The sequence below is a fragment of the Schistocerca piceifrons genome, chromosome 7, assembly GCF_021461385.2.
Source record: "Schistocerca piceifrons isolate TAMUIC-IGC-003096 chromosome 7, iqSchPice1.1, whole genome shotgun sequence".
Lineage (NCBI taxonomy): Eukaryota > Metazoa > Arthropoda > Insecta > Orthoptera > Acrididae > Schistocerca > Schistocerca piceifrons.
This window is the reverse complement of record NC_060144.1, coordinates 492750170-492767667: the sequence shown is the minus strand read 5'-3', so window position 1 is coordinate 492767667 and position 17498 is coordinate 492750170. Positions and strand designations below refer to the sequence as shown.

Genomic DNA, 17498 nt, shown 5'->3' with positions numbered 1-17498 from the left:
TTTCCTACATTAGTCTTATTCTAAGTTCGTACTCTAGAACTGAACCATTCTTTCCTACAAACTACTTCGCAAATTATCCACTTGCCTCGAGTATTGTACATATTAACTGGCCATAGCGCCATGTTGTTCGCTGCCTCTGAATAAATTGCGGGCTCTGTATTATCGATGTCACAATTCACCTCATTACGTAAACACTCCTAGATGGTTCAAATGGCTCTGAGCACTATGGGACTCAACTGCTGAGGTCATTAGTCCCCTAGAACTTAGAACTAGTTAAACCTAACTAACCTAAGGACATCACAAGGTAGGATTCGAACCTGCGAGAGTGGGATGCCCTGCAGCTGCTGTCTTCCTGCTGCCTGTTGAATGTTGTCATTCCAGGAGGATATAATCATGCTGTTGATCCAGACCCGTTGCGTCGGAATGTGTGAATTCCAAGTCTTCATCCACTCAATGCAAAACTAAGGGAGTAAGCCCCGGTCAGTTCTGAAAGCAAAAATCAACCCTGCAAAAAACACAGCTATTATTTTTAAGAGGAACCCCCCCCCCTCCCTCCAGGATCGAAATCTAATTTCGAACCATCACCCAATGACCTTCCAAAGAAAATTCGCAACAGACTAAAAATATAAAACGACAGAGCACAAGATCTAAATACTGGGATTATGACACATAAAAGACATTCATACGACCCAATCTCATCTATGCAAATTTTGTTTGAATCGCCGCCACTCCCAAATTCTACCACTACTTCAAAACCCTATAACCTCATCCACTTTGCCTGGCTTGCCGTTTACTCTCCACTCACCGGTATTATCTGCCACTTGATAAAGTTCCCACACCTCTTCAAACATCTGAAATGTTTACGCCAATCTTATTTCTCCCAAAAAAAATGGGTTCCTAATACTCCAATGCATTCCCAGCCTTGGAAATTATGGACCTATTGCTGTCCCTCTATCAGCACGACCCACCTACCTTTCCTATCTAAACACTTCATGTCCTTTCCCAGGATGATTTCCTCGATCAAGGAATCTACCCGTCGTATTAACTACAATCTATGTCATTTCTTCCATTCCAAATGAAGTCGCCGACCCGCTCCACTCGAATAATTACAATCCTACCTGCGTCCTAGCTTCTACATCCCATTTCTCTGCTCAGATCCCCCCCCCCCCCCCCGCCCCCCACATCCAAAGAACAGACACCACGCGTTCGTATAACTGATTCGCCTCGATGGTCAATGAATCGACAACCTTCAGTGTGAACGTATGAACCCACAACCATCAGTGTGGATGTGCATTTAAGTTCGACCCTTTAGGTTGCTGATCTTGTTCGAGACTATCTGCTTTCGGAATCGTTAAAGCCTCTGATGATGTCTCCTACACTGGAAGATATGACATTAGTCTGAGAAATACGCCATATTGTTATTTTTATTGAATTTTATGATTTTATAGATAAGATTAGCATGTATTCTTGGTTTTAAAAGAGGTGTATTGAAATGTCCATCGAAACTAAATTCGCCTTGTATATGTTTAATAAAAACAATACTAATCGCCTTTGTATAGGCGATTGGTATTTTTTTTATTGAACATTGAACAGCGGTAGTCCCATAGTCCACCAGAATATGGAGCTACATTCATTGTATGTGTCTTGTCGTGTGGTAATACGTTGGTAAAGAGCTGTGGCAGATTTATAGTTGTGTGCTCCTGAGTCCGTTCAATGCCCCGTTTTTATTTGCAGGCTCGTTCGCCAATATCACTAGCGTCACTTTTAACTCTACGTCGACGTACTGTGCGCGAAACTTTCCATAGCAATTAGAATGACTAGAAAGAGTAATATTTACTTCCGAGATTCACCTAATTATTTATCAGAGATGAGCACTAGTTTATTTCTTCCTTTAACAGAACTTTTACCCTTACTATCGAGTTGTAATACGTAATATTCACAATCACAAGTTCCTTTCGTATTTATCACAGCAAGAGCAAACCAGAGTCCTTGATATTACATTCAGCAACAGAGATAATAAAATCAGAGATAATGCAACGATAATGTTCGCTTTTCTTACGCAAGAAGTAACATCTTTGGTTCCTACACACAACAGCAGTACGTGACACAGTTCTTTCCGCAATAAAACGTGGTTTTACAATGCCTTGGATCACGGTCCAATGCCCAAAAATCACCAAAATCTTAAACACCGGCTTTGAAAGATTACTTTTAAGTTTTTTTTGTTATTTTATTCGTAGAATAAAGCGCAGCATGTTGGCCCGCGTTAGCATCCCACCCTTCCCTGTTCGTATAAATGCAAACAAGAGACAAATGAATAAAATTTGGAACAAGCATTAATACCGAACTGAGATTCCGCGTGTCTTCATCCTGTTATCATCCTGTCCTGTCGTGCCTCGAATTTTCACTCGTGCTTGCGCTACTATCCACTATACAAGATCTCTTTCAACGCTGTCTTCGTGGCTGCACTTTCTAATGCGAGCTGGAGACAAGCACTGTCCCGCACCAGCATCACTCTTACCACTCAACTAGTGTTCCGCCTCGTATGACGGAGCCAACGGCACCGCACACCGCCCCAGGCGGTTTCCCCAGCGTCTCCTTTGTTCCCGCAATTGCATAGGTCATTACGGAACTCGCTGCACTGCAAATTCGGCGGTCTCATTTCCGCTGGGCAGTCCTAAATGGCGCAGACCCTTCGCGTTAGGCGTTTGTCAGGAAGGTAGGAGCACTAGGAAGGCGAGCAGACGCGGGCAGATGCTCTGCGCTTTTACGGGCGGCCCACGAGCCAGCGAGCACACCCTTTCTCGTCAGAGCGCCAGAGCTGGCCGCCGTAATGGCCGCAGAGTGCTTTCAGGGCAGAGTACAGTCGTAGCACCTCTCTTCTTAGACTAGTTGCGGAAATTCATTTAGTGCATCTAACCTACATCTAGCTGCACATATCATGTTATTTGGCACATAATGTGTGGGGAAACAACAAATAAAAATTAATTTTAATTTTTAAAAACTTCTAGATTACTCGGCATTGCAAGCTTTGTTATTTGTTCCTCTTACCTACCTCCACTCAATGAGTAGGGGTGAAACGTCGTCGGGATCGTCACCACTCAGCGAACGACCTCAGAGGCATTTGAATATCTATATTGCCTGCCAAAAATTGCGAGGCACGCAGAAGGGAAGGACAGGGGTTGAGAGTGAATGTGGTGTTTTTTCAGTGGCCGAGCGGTTCTAGGCGCTACAGTCTGGAACCGCGCGACCGGTATGGTCGCAGGTTCGAATCCTGCCTCGGGCATGGATGTGTGTGATGTCCTTAGGTTAGTTAGGTTTAAGTAGTTCTAAGTTCTAGGGGACTAATGACCTCAGAAGTTAAGTCCCATAGGGCTCAGAGCCAGAGCCATTGATTCGGGCCGGCCGCGGTGGCCGTGCGGTTATAGGCGCTTCAGCCCGGAACCGCGAGACTGCTACGGTCGCAGGTTCGAATCCTGCCTCGGACATGGATGTGTGTGATGTCCTTAGGTTAGTTAGGTTTAAATGGTTCTAAGTTCTTGGGGACTGATGACCTAAGATGTTAAGTCCCATAGTGCTCAGTACCATTTGATTCGGTTGTGAAAGGTGTCATCAAATGGTTCAAATGGCTCTGAGCACTATGGGACTTAAGAGCTGAGGTCATCAGTCCCCTAGAACTTAGAACTACTTAAACCTAACTAAGCTAAGGACATCACACACATCCATGCTCGAGGCAGGATTCGAACCTGCGACCGTAGTTGTCGCGCGGTTCCAGACTGAAGCGCCTAGAACCGCTCGGCCACACCGGCGGGCTAGGTGTCATCACTGAGACGGAATCTAAAACCGAGCTAGTCCCACAGGTGTTTTATCTATCCCAACTGGGAATCTTGCTGGCCTCAAGAATACTAGAATATCACGTAAACAGATCAGACAGGTACCATGTGTGGATGAGCACTGTCCTGTCACATAAGAGGCGGACGCAGAATGTCCATCACTGCTAACCGTGACCTGAACTCTTACCCGATGGCTCTCCACACCCTGATGCCAGCAGTAACACCACTGTGCCTCTCCAAAACATTGGAAGAGTGGGACTGCAGTACAACGATCTTCGCTGAACACTATGCGACGCCGTTCATCGGCAGTTCATGCTTTCCAGCCACGGCACCACTCCAAACGCAGCCATTCGCGGTGTGGTGTTACTAGCAGCCAACTCATGGGACGGTAATTCCTTCGTCCAGCTGCTGATTGTCTCTGAGCAATGGGGCGAAATGACACAGGGTGTTGAAGGGAATCAATCGCTTCTACTCGAATGACATGTACATATTTTAATGATTTACGATGTGCTTAGAGCACAATACGGCGATTCCGCCTTGTGTTGGTCAAGATGTGGTCGACCAGAACCATTGCCGACGAGGGCGCCTGCGCTCACGTTCCCATGCTGTCCAGCATGGGGCCATTGCCACACGAGAGCGACCCGCAAATCTGGATTCGGCACGATTTGATCCAACGAAGATCCACAGTGAGGCCCATTTCAAAAAGCTGATAACGCTGTCTCACAGGACTACGCGCCTTCTCGGTGATCAGTCAACATCCGATGCTGTTCATCCCAACTTCTTTAGGCTATCAGGTCTGGAAACAACATTAAACACAAACAACACTAAATCGCCTGTTGCAGAGAATTGTAGCTCCAATTATTTACATTCTCGTCTATGGTGTGTACGTGTACGAAGTTACACTGATATCATACCATATCTCATGGGTGCTCCACTTTTTCTGTCAGGCAACGTATTAACAGCCATTTTCAAATATTTCCCACGCCTGGTGAGGCTAGGCGTGTCTCCCGCCCAATGTTTTTCCAAGCCGATATGTGGTATATGTACTAGGTTTGGTTGAAATTGTTCGAGGAATTCCTTACACGTCGCTACATTTCCACCCGACACGACCCCAACACCCACGCTTTTGTATCAGTTGTCACCAGGTGTCTAGCTATTCAAATGAACGCATACATTACTTCCTTCCAGACCGATGTTCTGCAAGAGAAATGTTCTCAGAGAGGCGAGAGACGCAGAAAAAGTAGACAACTTTCTAGGTAGGGCAAGCACAGCTATGAGTAGTCATCTTGGGTATTAATAAACTGCTTCAGCTGTATTCAGTCCTTTATTATTGGATCACTCCAGGTTTCGTGGTACTAAAAGGTACATCTTCAGGTGAACATACAACTCAAACATTAGAGCGGAAAAACTAGGAAACTTTTTAGCCAGCATTCATTGTCGGCCACCTGAAAATGTGGCTTTCAGTGCCACGAAACCAGTAGTGATGCGATAGTAAAGGACTAAATACAGCTGAAGCGATTTTTTAATACCCAGTGCAGAAGAACTAGTTGGGCAGGTGCGGCTGGGCCGCTTATCTTACGGTCGCACAGCCCGTATGCCAGCCGGCAGCCAACAGCGAGCTCATACGGGTGCGAGGAACGTGTCTGCTGCATCATGGCAATCGCTCGTCTTCCGGCGAGTTGCCTACGCCGTTCTGCACTACCAGGTCCCCATTGCCGAAACCGGGAGGACACGAATACTCAGAGGTTTCTGGAGGTTATCTGTCTGCATGTACATCGACAATGAAGCGCCAGAGAAACTGGTATAGGCATGCGTACTCAAATACATAGATATCTGAACAGGCATATTACGGGGCTGCAGTCGGCAACGGCTATATAAGCCAACAAGTGTCTGGAGCAATTGTTAGATCGGTTACTGCTGCTACAATTGCAGGTTATCAAGATTTAAGTGAGTTCGAACGTGGAGTTATAGTCGGTGCACGAGCGCTGGGACACAGAATCTCTGAGGTAGTGATGAAGTGGGGTTTTTCCCATACGACCACTTCACGAGTGCCGAGTGTACCGGGAATATCAGGAATCCGGTAAAACATCAAATCTCCGACATCGCTGCGACCGGAAAAACATCCTGCAAAAACAGGACCAACGACGACCGAAGAGAATCGTTCAACGCGACAGAAGTGCGACCTTTCCGCAAATTCCTGCAGATTTCAATGCTTGGCCATCAACAAGTGTCAGTTTGCGAACCATTCAACGAAACATAATCGATATGGGCTTTCGGAGCCGAAGGCCCACTCGTGTACCCTTGACGACTGCACGACACAAAGTCTTGCGCCTCACCTGGAACTGTCCACATCGACACTGGAAACATGTTGCCTGGTCGGACGAGTCTCGTTTCACATTGTATGGAGTGGATGGACGTGTATGGGTGGTATGGAGACAAGTTCATGAATCCATGGAGTCCGCATGTCAGCAGGGGACTGTTCAAGCTGGTGGAGGCTCTGTAGTGGAGTGGGGCGTGTTCTGTTGGAGTGACATGGGACTCATTATACGTCTAGATACGACTCTGACAGGTGAAACGTTACGTAGGCATCCTGTCTGATCACCGGCATCCGTTTATGTCCATTGTGCATATCGACGGACTTGGGCAATTCCAACAGGACAATGCGACACCCCACACGTCCAGAATTACAACAGAGTGGCTTCAGGAACGCTCTTCTGAGATTAAACACTTCCGCTGGCCACCTAACTCGCCACACATCGCCGGCCGGAGTGGCCGAGCGGTTCTAGGCGCACAGTCTGGAAATGCGCGACCGCTATGGCCGTAGGATCGAATCCTGCCTCGGGCATGGATGTGTGTGATGTCCTTTGGTTAGGTTTAAGTAGTTCTAAGTTCTAGGCGACTGATGACCTCAGCAGTTAAGTCCCATAGTGCTCAGAGCCATTTTTCCCCAGACATCAACATTACTGAGCATATCTGGGATTCCTTGCAACGTGCTGATCAGAAGAGATCCCCACCCCCTTGTACTCTTACCAATTTACAGGCACTACTGCAGGATTCATGGTGTCAGTTCCCTCCAGTACTACTTCCGACATTAGTCGAGTCCATGCCACGTCGTGTTGCGGCACTTCTGAGTGCTCGCGGGGGCACTACACGATATTAGGTAGGTCTACCAGTCTCTTTGGCTCTTATATTTCACAAGCCATCATACGATGTGTGGCTGAGGACACTTCATGTACCGTTGTCAGCTCTCGTGTTTCTCATTCCAGTCGCCAATGGTGCGCGGGATAGTGGTGAGCTTCAGCATGAGAGCGAATCTCTCTGCTTTTACCATCACGGTCATTTTGCGAAGAAGGACTTCTCGGTCACTCTCCTAGGAGCGGACGCTCTCGGAATTTTTAACGGTAAAGCACACCTTGGTGCATTACGCCTGTCTTGTTGCGTTAGCCACTGGAATTGGAAGAGCATTCCGAACACGCTTCAGCACTCACTAAATTTACAAGTTAGGATGCGAGAATTCTTTTCTTTATGTCTTCTCTATTTCCTCTAGCACTCCTTCCAGGTAATGGTGTCAAAGTAGAGAGCTGAAAACAAATAAGTCACTAGATCCCGATAGAATCCCAGTTCGGTTTTACAAAGACTACTCTAGGGCACTGGACCCTTACGTAGCTTGCATTAATCTCGAATCTCTCATCCAGCGCAAATTCTCAATCGACTGGGAAAAGCGCAGGTGATTCCTGTATATAAGAAGAGTAAAAGAACGGACTCGCAAAATTATAGACCAGTATCCTTAAAATCGGTTTGTTGTAGGATTCCAGAACATATTCTCAGTTCGAATATAACAAATTTCCCAGAGACCGAAAAGCTTATGTCAACGAATCAGCACGGTTTTCGACAGCATCGCTCATGTGAAATTCAGCTTGACCTTTTCTCACACTATATACTGCTAACTACGGATGCAGGGTAAAAGGTAGATTCAATATTCTTAGATATTCGAAAAGCATTTGACACGTACTCCACTGCAAACTGTTAACGAAGGTACAACCATATGGAATAGGTCCCAGACTGTGAGTGGCTCTAACATTTACTAAGTCATAGAATCCATTATGGTGTTCTCGACGGCGAGTGTTCAGAGACAAGGGTATCGTCGGGAGCGCGTCGGTGTGATAGGATCGCTGATATTTTCTTTATACATAAATGATCTGCTGAATAGGATAAGCAGCAATCTACGGTTGTTTGCTTATGATGCTACGGTGTATGGGCGGATGTCTACATCTACATCTACATCTACATCCATACTCCGCAAGCCACCTGACGGTGTGTGGCGGAGGTTACTTTGAGTACCTCTATCGGTTCTCTCTTCTATTCCAGTCTCGTATCGTTCGTGGAAAGGAGGATTGTCGGTATGCTTCTGTGTGGGCTCTAATTTCTCTGATTTTATCCTCATGGTCTCTTCGCGAGATATACGTAGGAGGCAGCAATATACTGCTTGACTCCTCGGTGAAGGTATGTTCTCGAAACTTTAACAAAAGCCCGTACCGAGCTACTAAGCGTCTCTCCTGCAGAGTCTTCCACTGGAGTTTATCTATCATCTCCGTAACGCTTTCGCGATTACTAAATGATCCTGCAACGAAGCGCGCTGCTCTCCGTTGGATCTTCTCTATCTCTTCTATCAACACTATCTGGTACGAATCCCTTACTGCTGAGCAGTATTCAAGCAGTGGGCGAACAAGCGTACTGTAACCTACTTCCCTTGTTTTCGGATTGCATTTCCTTAGAATTCTTCCAATGAATCTCAGTCTGTTATCTGCTTTACCGACGATCAACTTTATATGATCATTCCATTTTAAATCACTCCTAATGCGTACTCCCAGATAATTTATGGAATTAACTGCTTCCAGTTGCTGACCTGCTATTTTGTAGCTAAATGATAAGGGATCTATCTTTCTATGTATTCGCAGCACGTTACACTCGTCTACATTGAGATTCAATTGCCATTCCCTGCACCATGCGTCAATTCGCTGCAGATCATCCTGCATTTCAGTACAATTGTCCATTGTTACAACCTCTCGATACACCACAGCATCATCTGCAAAAAGCCTCAGTGAACTTCCGATGTCATCCACAAGGTCATTTATGTATATTGTGAATAGCAACGGTCCTATGGCACTCCCCTGCGGCACACCTGAAATCACTCTTACTTCGGAAGACCTCTCCACTGAGAATGACATGCTGCGTTCTGTTATATAGGAACTCTTCAATCCAATCACGCAATTGGTCTGATAGTCCATATGCTCTTACTTTGTTCTTTAAACGACTGTGGGGAACTGTATCGAACGCCTTGCGGAAGTCAAGAAACACGGCATCTACCTGGGAACCCGTGTCTATGGCCCTCTGAGTCTCGTGGACGAAAAGCGCGAGCTGGGTTTCACACGACCGTCTTTTTCGAAACCCATGCTGATTCCTACAGAGTAGATTTCTAGTCTCCAGAAAAGTCGAAAGTCTAAAGTGACTGACTGTGGTACGATAAAAGATGATTTGGACAAAATTTCTAATTGGTGTAATGAATGGCACCTGACTCTACGTGTAGAAAAATGTAAGGTAATGTGAATGACTAGGAAAAACAAACCCGTAATGTTGGAATATAGCATTATTAGTGTCCTGCTCGACACGGTCATGTCGTTTAAGTATCTAGGCGTAACGCTGGAAAGCGATATGTAATGGAAGGAGCATGTGAGTATTACGCTAGGGAAGGAGAATGGTCGACTTCGGTTTTTCGGAGGGTTTTAGAAAAGTGTTGGAGATCCCACATAGGACGCTAGTGCGACCTATTCTTGAGTACTGGTCGAGTGTTTGAGACACGCACCGGGTCGAATTAATGGAACACGTTGAAGCAATTCAGAGGCGGGCTGCTAGGTTTGTTACCGACCGGTTCGAACAACACGTAAGTGTTACGGAGATTCTTCGGGAACTCAAATGGGAATCCCTGGAGGGAAGGAGACGTAATCTGCCCCCTCCTTCCTTCTTCCAGCTATTGTCCACATTAAACAATGCGCAGTACAAGTAATTAATAAGCAAAACCTTCATGAAGATTTTGAGAAGAGCGAAGATTACAGTAAACTTTCAAGTTTACCTAGCTTGTCATGTTGATACGGCTACAGTTCTTGTCTAGAGGTCTGAGTCTTGAAGCTGACAGTGTCTCACACCAGGCCCTCACGGTCGGTTTGAACTAAATAAATTTGAAGATTGTTGTTGAAAAATGGCTTTTCTATGTAAATACAATTTTCTCACGTTTTATTATATCGTACAGTCTTTTGAGGCTTCCATTAACCAAGACGAAATTACATTGTCCGCACCTATTAAACAAAAATACGTCCGATCAAATCTGAGGCAAGCTTACGACTCTCTCACACTGCGGAAAGACGATATTCCAAACGGTTTACAATTTTTCTTAACAAATGAATTCCTACTGGCTTTCTATACATTACTAATATCGAATATTATTATTTAAATGAATCCGCATATAAACATAGTAAACAGTACGGGATTACGCTAATTAATAATAGAAATGTTAAGTGTGTAAATATTTCGTAATTTCAAATAATTCTAAAAAAAAAAAATTAACTGTACATTTAGAGCTAGTACTTATCGATTTAACATCTAAACTAAAATATTTTATAAAGTAATTCCTTTTCATAACTTTTAGCTTGAAACATAACGTGCTGTGTATAAAATTATGTGAAAGTTCTCAGAAAAGCAACTGAGATAATACTGACCTGTCCAAAATTCGAAAAATAGTACTGGTATCGACTACTACTGTTGAGGAATAGTAATGCTAGAGCAGGATGTCCCGTTACAAAAGCTACTGAGAAAGTTTAGAGATCCGACTATTGAAGCTGAGTGCGCAATCCTACTGCCGTCAACATACATTTCGCGTAGGGACCACAAAGATAAGACACGAGAAGTTGGGGCTGATACGGAGATATATAGACAGTCATTTTCCATCGCTCTATCTGCGAGTAGGACAGGTAAAAAAACTACTGGTAATGGTAGAGAGTACCCTTCGCTACGTACAGTACGGTGGCTTGCGGAGTGTGTAGATGTAGATGTAGCTGTAGCTATAGCTATAGCAATACTCAAGTATCAGTCCGTTCGACTTTAAATCGTGATGGACTGCCAGATATATGTTGGATGTAGCTGTTTCCACTTACTCTTCAAGAACTGTGTTATCAAACAATAACTGGTCTTTACCCCTATGTATACGCAATACGTCACTTTTACGTTGACGGCTAACTGCAAATCCCTGCACCGGCTGTCGATTCTTTGCAAGTCTTCCTAGTTTCGCTATTGTTTTAGGGCTCTGAGATTTGTTTTTAAGTATACAACACCCTCTAATAGCATCACGGACTGATTAACCTCTTGTGGTTGGGAGTCACAGTCACGCACAATTCCGTAAATGACATCGTAGTCGCATTTGGCTGCGGATGTTATTTGTTTGCTCTATTGCAATTTCAAGTGGTACAACGGTGCTTTAGCAAATGTCAGAATCTAACAATCTTCTACCATATCTTGTATCCTTATGTTCTGTCTTTTTACATTAATAACACCAAATCATTCATCGTGTACACCCTTTACATGTAGTGATTACATGTAACTTTGCTTTTACAGATAGTGACATTTGAACTAACTATGGCTGAAACTAATCGAAACGTTCGAGAGCTATACTTACATATCACCGCTTCCTACAGCCACCGCCAACCAAATGAGTTAAAGGATAATGGGAGTGTCACCAAATTAGCGTAGAAGTGCCTAAAATTATAGATTAGATACTAATACACTTCCTTATCAAATATTTTTACACGTCACCGCTTCAAATCCTCTACCCGTCCTTGGTGGTGCCAGGAGTTGCAATAATATAGCTTTCCAGCTTATGTATGTATCCAGTTACGACCGCTCCAGGCGTTCCAGATTTAAGCTTACCTATCCACCCCCCCCCCCCCCCTCTACCCCCCCTCTTCATCAAACTGGACGGCTACTTGTCTTACCCGCAAAGTACTTTATCTTAGAAAGTAAGTCATCTGTGTAATCATTTCCAGGATTTTCCTAATCCCATAGTTTCTTTTCCAAACAATAACTTAGGTGTGTGTCATGGTTGTGCAATTATTACAAGCGTTTAAAAATTATTCTTTATGTGTCATACCGATTTTCTACCGTAAATGTCGTAAAAACTATCACCAATCAGTCCACTGACTCCTAAAACTGTGGATTCGACGCTCAAACATTTCGTTTCAATTTATGTTTACATTTCAGACCCCAGTCACCGATCGAGGTGGCGCAGTGGTCAGCGCACTGGACTCGCATTCGGGAGGACGACGGTTCAAACCCGCGTCCGGCCATCCTGATTTAGGTTTTCTGTGATTTCCCTAAATCGCTTTAGGCAAATGCCAGGATGGTTCCTTTGAACGGCCACCGCCGACTTCGTTCCCTATCAATCTCCAATGAAATGGGATCGATGACCTCGCTGTTTGGTCCCCTCCCCAAAATCAACCAACCACCCAACCAACCAAAGCCCACTCACCCATAAGGTTGCAATAACTGTTTTATCCCAATAACATTTTTTCCCTGATACTAAGTCATACACAGGGTGTTAAAAAGTATTACCTATTTTTAGAGACGTAAACCACGAAACATATTTCTGGTGAATATGGGCTCTAAAATGCATAAGAGCTGTGGGTATTTGATCATATTTGCTACTGTGAAACACATCTCTCCAACCGCAAGCTCATTGCTATTACGAACGACCTACATAATGCAGAAGACAAATGAGAACACATTTTTGTGTTATCCTGCGTTCTGGATATTTTTGAGCAAATAGGAGACTAGCTCGATATTTGCCCAGTTGCCAGACCGCTACAGAAGATCATCTCTGCTATTTCCCGTGTGGAATAATAGGCTTCCGTTGTGCTGATAGCTGTAAAAATGAAATTACACTGTAAAAGCATTTTACAAACTTACCAAAACACAAACTGGTTCGATTATTAATAATTCGATTATAACTCACGTGCGTGCTGCACTTAAGTGGAACTGTGAATGCAGTTTGCAGTAACAGTACTAACAGGTTTAACGGAATGCGTCCTTATTTGCTTTTTGCGTTCTGTAGGTCATTCGTAATAGCAAATAACCTGCAGTAGAAGAGATGTGTCTCATAGTAGCAAATATCAACAAGTATTGATAACTCTTAACCCTTTGAGTCTCACCAATGTTACAAAATACTCAGTTTTAAAATTTTTCATATTCTTAACCTTTATGATCATAGTAAACAACGAATACAAAAAGAAATTGGCGAAAACTAAACACGCAGTTGTTTTAAGAAGGTAATCTCACTTTGGAATATAATTTTAAAATGTTTCACAAAATTAACATTTTCTATCATAGTAAGCTACGAATATATGAAAAACTTGGCAAAAAGTAAACGATCAACTGTTTTAAGGAGTTGGTTTCACTTCAGAACCACTAGGACACACAGTTTTCAACCACTCATTTTTATGAGATATGTTTATGCATGTATATCAACGCCTGTATGCAGATAGGGGTATTCATTTCATTGTAATTTCATTCTAACGAGCTGCATGGTCATGGACATGTCCGAAAGAACAGATACGATCTATTTGACCATCTTCTTCTGTGCGGACGCACAAGCAGTGCCAGAACTCTTACGGGAATCGGCAACACGCCGCGAGTAATGAGTATAATGGGCAGGGGCACAATGAATATAGTGCGGGACAATAAGTTAGGAATGTGAGTCTCACAGGAGTCGTGCCAGAGATAAATCCCTGCAGTCGCACTATCCTCTGTGTCCTCGGTGGCTCAGAATCGATAGAGCGTCTGCCTTGTAAGCAGGGGATCCCGGGTTCGAGTCCCGGTCGGGGCACACATTTTCAACTGTCCTCATTGACTTATATCAACACCTGTATGCAGCTAGGGGTATTCATTTCATTGTAATTTCATGTTTAAACAAATTCTTATTTTTCTTAGACAGTCCCGCATCTCAAAACTCCATGAACTCATAATGCCTAAAATAAATTACAGTCATAAATATCGAGCAATAATGAGCTTCAAATTATAACAAATATTGTGTGAAGACTATATATTGCCCCAGTGGTTTTATTTCGAAGCCATTCATAAAATCAGTAGTACAAACTCGAATTTACGTTACAGTGACGTTAGATATAGCCTGCCTTCTTACTCTGTCAATGGTCTCTTCAACATGGGCACTTTAAAAAAGCACACGTCACAATCTCCTACAGTCAAATAACACAAGTTCAGCGCCGACTGTTTCTTTGAACTCTATGACTGTTACATTACATTCGTAGAAGCACCTCAGTATACCACTAGATATCTTGCAACATCATCGGTGGTTTCAAACTAAAGGCAATGGTATTTAAAAATCATAACAATAAAGTGGTGAGTTCAGGAAGAAACCACTGGTACTCAAAGGAATAAATTATGCATTTTAGAGCGCATGTTTACCGGGCAGTTTTTCTTCCTTTTGTCCATACTATCACCTCTCAAAATATGGAATATTTTTTAATACGCTGTGTGTACCCTGTGAATGAAATTACTCCAGAAGTTGCATGTCACCACTTTACCACTCCATCCAAGAAGTATATGGATGCTAAGGATGCCTTACCCACAGAGTAATTATCTAATGGTACTGAGTTACATGCGTACCAAGCTCATTTGAAATTGCCCCACGAGTTCCAGATATGTCCTGGAAAACACACACACATCCGTAAGTGAGGACACCAGACAGAATGCGTACCATTAAAAAGCTCTTTAAATGGTCGCAACCCATTTTGTTTACGCACGAGGCATGTGTAACTATGAAGTGCCAAACGGAGACGTGCAGATTACAACTTCTGACGACTCGTTGGCACACAGAACATGGCCACGTGCATCCTCAGATGGCCACGCATGTACTACACGCATGCGACGTTTTCTCTGGCATGGCTATGGCTCACAGTCGCAAAGCCTCCAGAGCTCTCGCCACACGCAGCACCACGCGCTCACGAACACTTTTCCCAGTGAAAGTCCATTGCTGCACGGATTAAACGGTACATCTCCCTCCAACCACGTGGCTTCAGCTGCCACGGAAATCCATTTCCCTGCCCGAGCTTCGGCCAGCATTAGGATTGTAACAAAAAAATACTTTCTTCACTTCATTAGAGAACATCAAAGAAGCTCCCTTTTCCTTTTCGTTAAAAAAAAGGAAATCTGTTTACAATACACTGAAAAAGGAAAAGCAACAGCTACCGATTACTTCCTGCCAACTGCCATGATCCATAAAGTCGCAACCCTGAGTACTGTGTTGCTCTACCTCATAAGCAGCTCCGTTGTTGTGGTCACGGACCGGCCAGTCGGCTCCGACCGACCGCCATGTCATCCATCAACCAATGGCGTCACTTGTTTGTGGTGTGGAGGAGTGTACGATAAGCACACCGCTCTATTGACCATTAGGTTAGCGGGTCTGGAGCCGTTCGAACAGCTCCTCAATTGGCATCAGGAGACTGAGGGGCCCTGGCCTAGTCCTCCCTCCACCGGAAATTGAACCTGGGTCCTCCGCGCGATAGCCATCATGTTGATACCACGTAACGTCGTCTCTAGCCTTCACAGTAGCCTCAGTTCGACAACGTAGTCCTATTTTTCTTCATGCGTATCAAATCCAATTCACTCCACTAATTGATAATCAGTTCCCGTACAAGTTTCTACGTTTCACCCGCTGTTCCAGACAGTCCCAGAAATTTTCTATGTGGTTAAGACTAGAAGATGTGGACAAAAAAAGGTGTTGTTCAAACCACGAACGTATGCGTTCGCGCTTATGATCATTGCTTTTACCATCCTGGAAGGCGGGAGATGGTGTGTCCGTCATGAAAAAAAAATGGTTCAAATGGCTCTGAGCACTATGGGACTTAACATCTGTGGTCATCAGTACCCTAGAACTTAGAACTACTTAAACCTAACTAACCTAAGGACATCACACACATCCATGCCCGAGGCAGGATTCGAACCTGCGACCGTAGCAGTCGCGCGGTTCTGGACTGAGCGCCTAGAACCGCTAGACCACCGCGGCCGGCTCCGTCATGAAGCTGTAGAAGTCATTTACTTACAAATGGCAAAACGTGGTCGTCGGGAAATATCCTTGTTGGTGTCTTGAATAACAGGCGCCGCTGTAAATTTTCATTTCTGTATTCTTTTATTCAATTCTATGTACATTGTAACTATGCGTTATTGATGGCTAAATTGAGTTACTGCTCGGAAGGCCAAAATATAAAAGTTACAGTCGCTTGGCTGCCCTTGTAAATAATTTATTTAACGACCGATTTCATAGCTTATAAGTCACATCATGATGTTAGATCTGCTCAATTAGAAAAAGCGTTCGCTACTGTTGTGATCCATTATAGCTACATACGAAAGGGTAATTTCTTTCATGACATTAAATTTGCGACATGGACGCGACCGAACATTCTTTGTCTATGGATAAATGACACAATTAGCGGATTGTCAGTAAGTAGAAATTAGGGGTGCACGATTCCTCAATCATGCCTCAAATACTTTTTTAAAAAGCTGTTAGAATCTTCAAGAAATATTCGCCCAACTTAATGTGTCATAAAACCAATAAAGGGCTGGAACATACAGTGAAAAATAAGAACATCTACCATGAACCCGGGGAGGATGGCAGTAGGCCAGATATAAGCGGTCAACCATTACATCCCGGATCACACTCCATCAAAGTGCCCATAAATTAATAAGAAAGAGTGCAGGAATAATCGATAAGAACCCACTTGGTATTAAAAACAGCATAAAAACGATATCTGACAGGGGAATTTTGTATGCTGATGAAAGTGGCATACAATAAATAAAGCAGCCTGCAGTGCATGGAGATGAAATCGAGAGAATGCTGAGCTAAGTACTGAGCGAGAAGTCGTGTTCAGTGATGGAAACCAGGATCGCGGATATGGGACAATATGAGCTGCAGAAATATTCGCGTGGCGTGATCGCATCCACATACAAAAAATGTTAAAATCCTGCCCCGAATAACATAGAGTAACCGTAATAGAACAATTATACGTGACAAAGAATTATGAGCAGGAATTAATACAATTTTTGGTATGTTAATTAAGCACCTGGTGAAAATCAAGTAGGCGGAAATCAGTAGCAGCATGTGGAACGTATAACATTATTATTTGAGGGGTTCTTACTTAAGCATATTGTGAGAAATAAATGATAAGTAAGCGACACATAATTGACCATTTTAGAGAAGAAAGATGGCATGCTGTTTCAATAGTAATGGCATCTCAAAAAATCCTTTTTTATGTTATAAAATCTGTGTATACCGAAATCCAGACAATAAGCGATAAAGTAATGTATACTGAGGCAATAAAAACACACAGTCATTAGTGCAATGCTAAAGAAACAGATAATCTTATCTGAAGTATTTGTTTAAAAAATTAAAGTTATCCAGAATGTTAAGACGACGTAGTTCCATTTGCAAGTTTAGCGTCTGGTCTGGAGACTGTTTTAACGGACTTCATAATTTCCACTTCCTCAAGGACGTTAAGTGTGTTCCCCTTACTTTCTCGATGTAAAATGGACAAATTTGAGGCTGGATCA

General features: G+C 43.6%; 1 protein-coding gene and 1 non-coding gene across 2 annotated transcripts in view; both read left to right on the top strand.

Moving 5' to 3' along the window:
* LOC124805180 (soluble guanylate cyclase 88E) overlaps positions 1 to 17498 on the top strand; it is a 352299-nt gene that overhangs the window by 198494 nt on the left and 136307 nt on the right. The window lies entirely within an intron of this gene.
* Positions 13684 to 13758, top strand: Trnat-ugu. The gene has a single exon. It is a non-coding gene; the product is annotated as a tRNA-Thr (tRNA).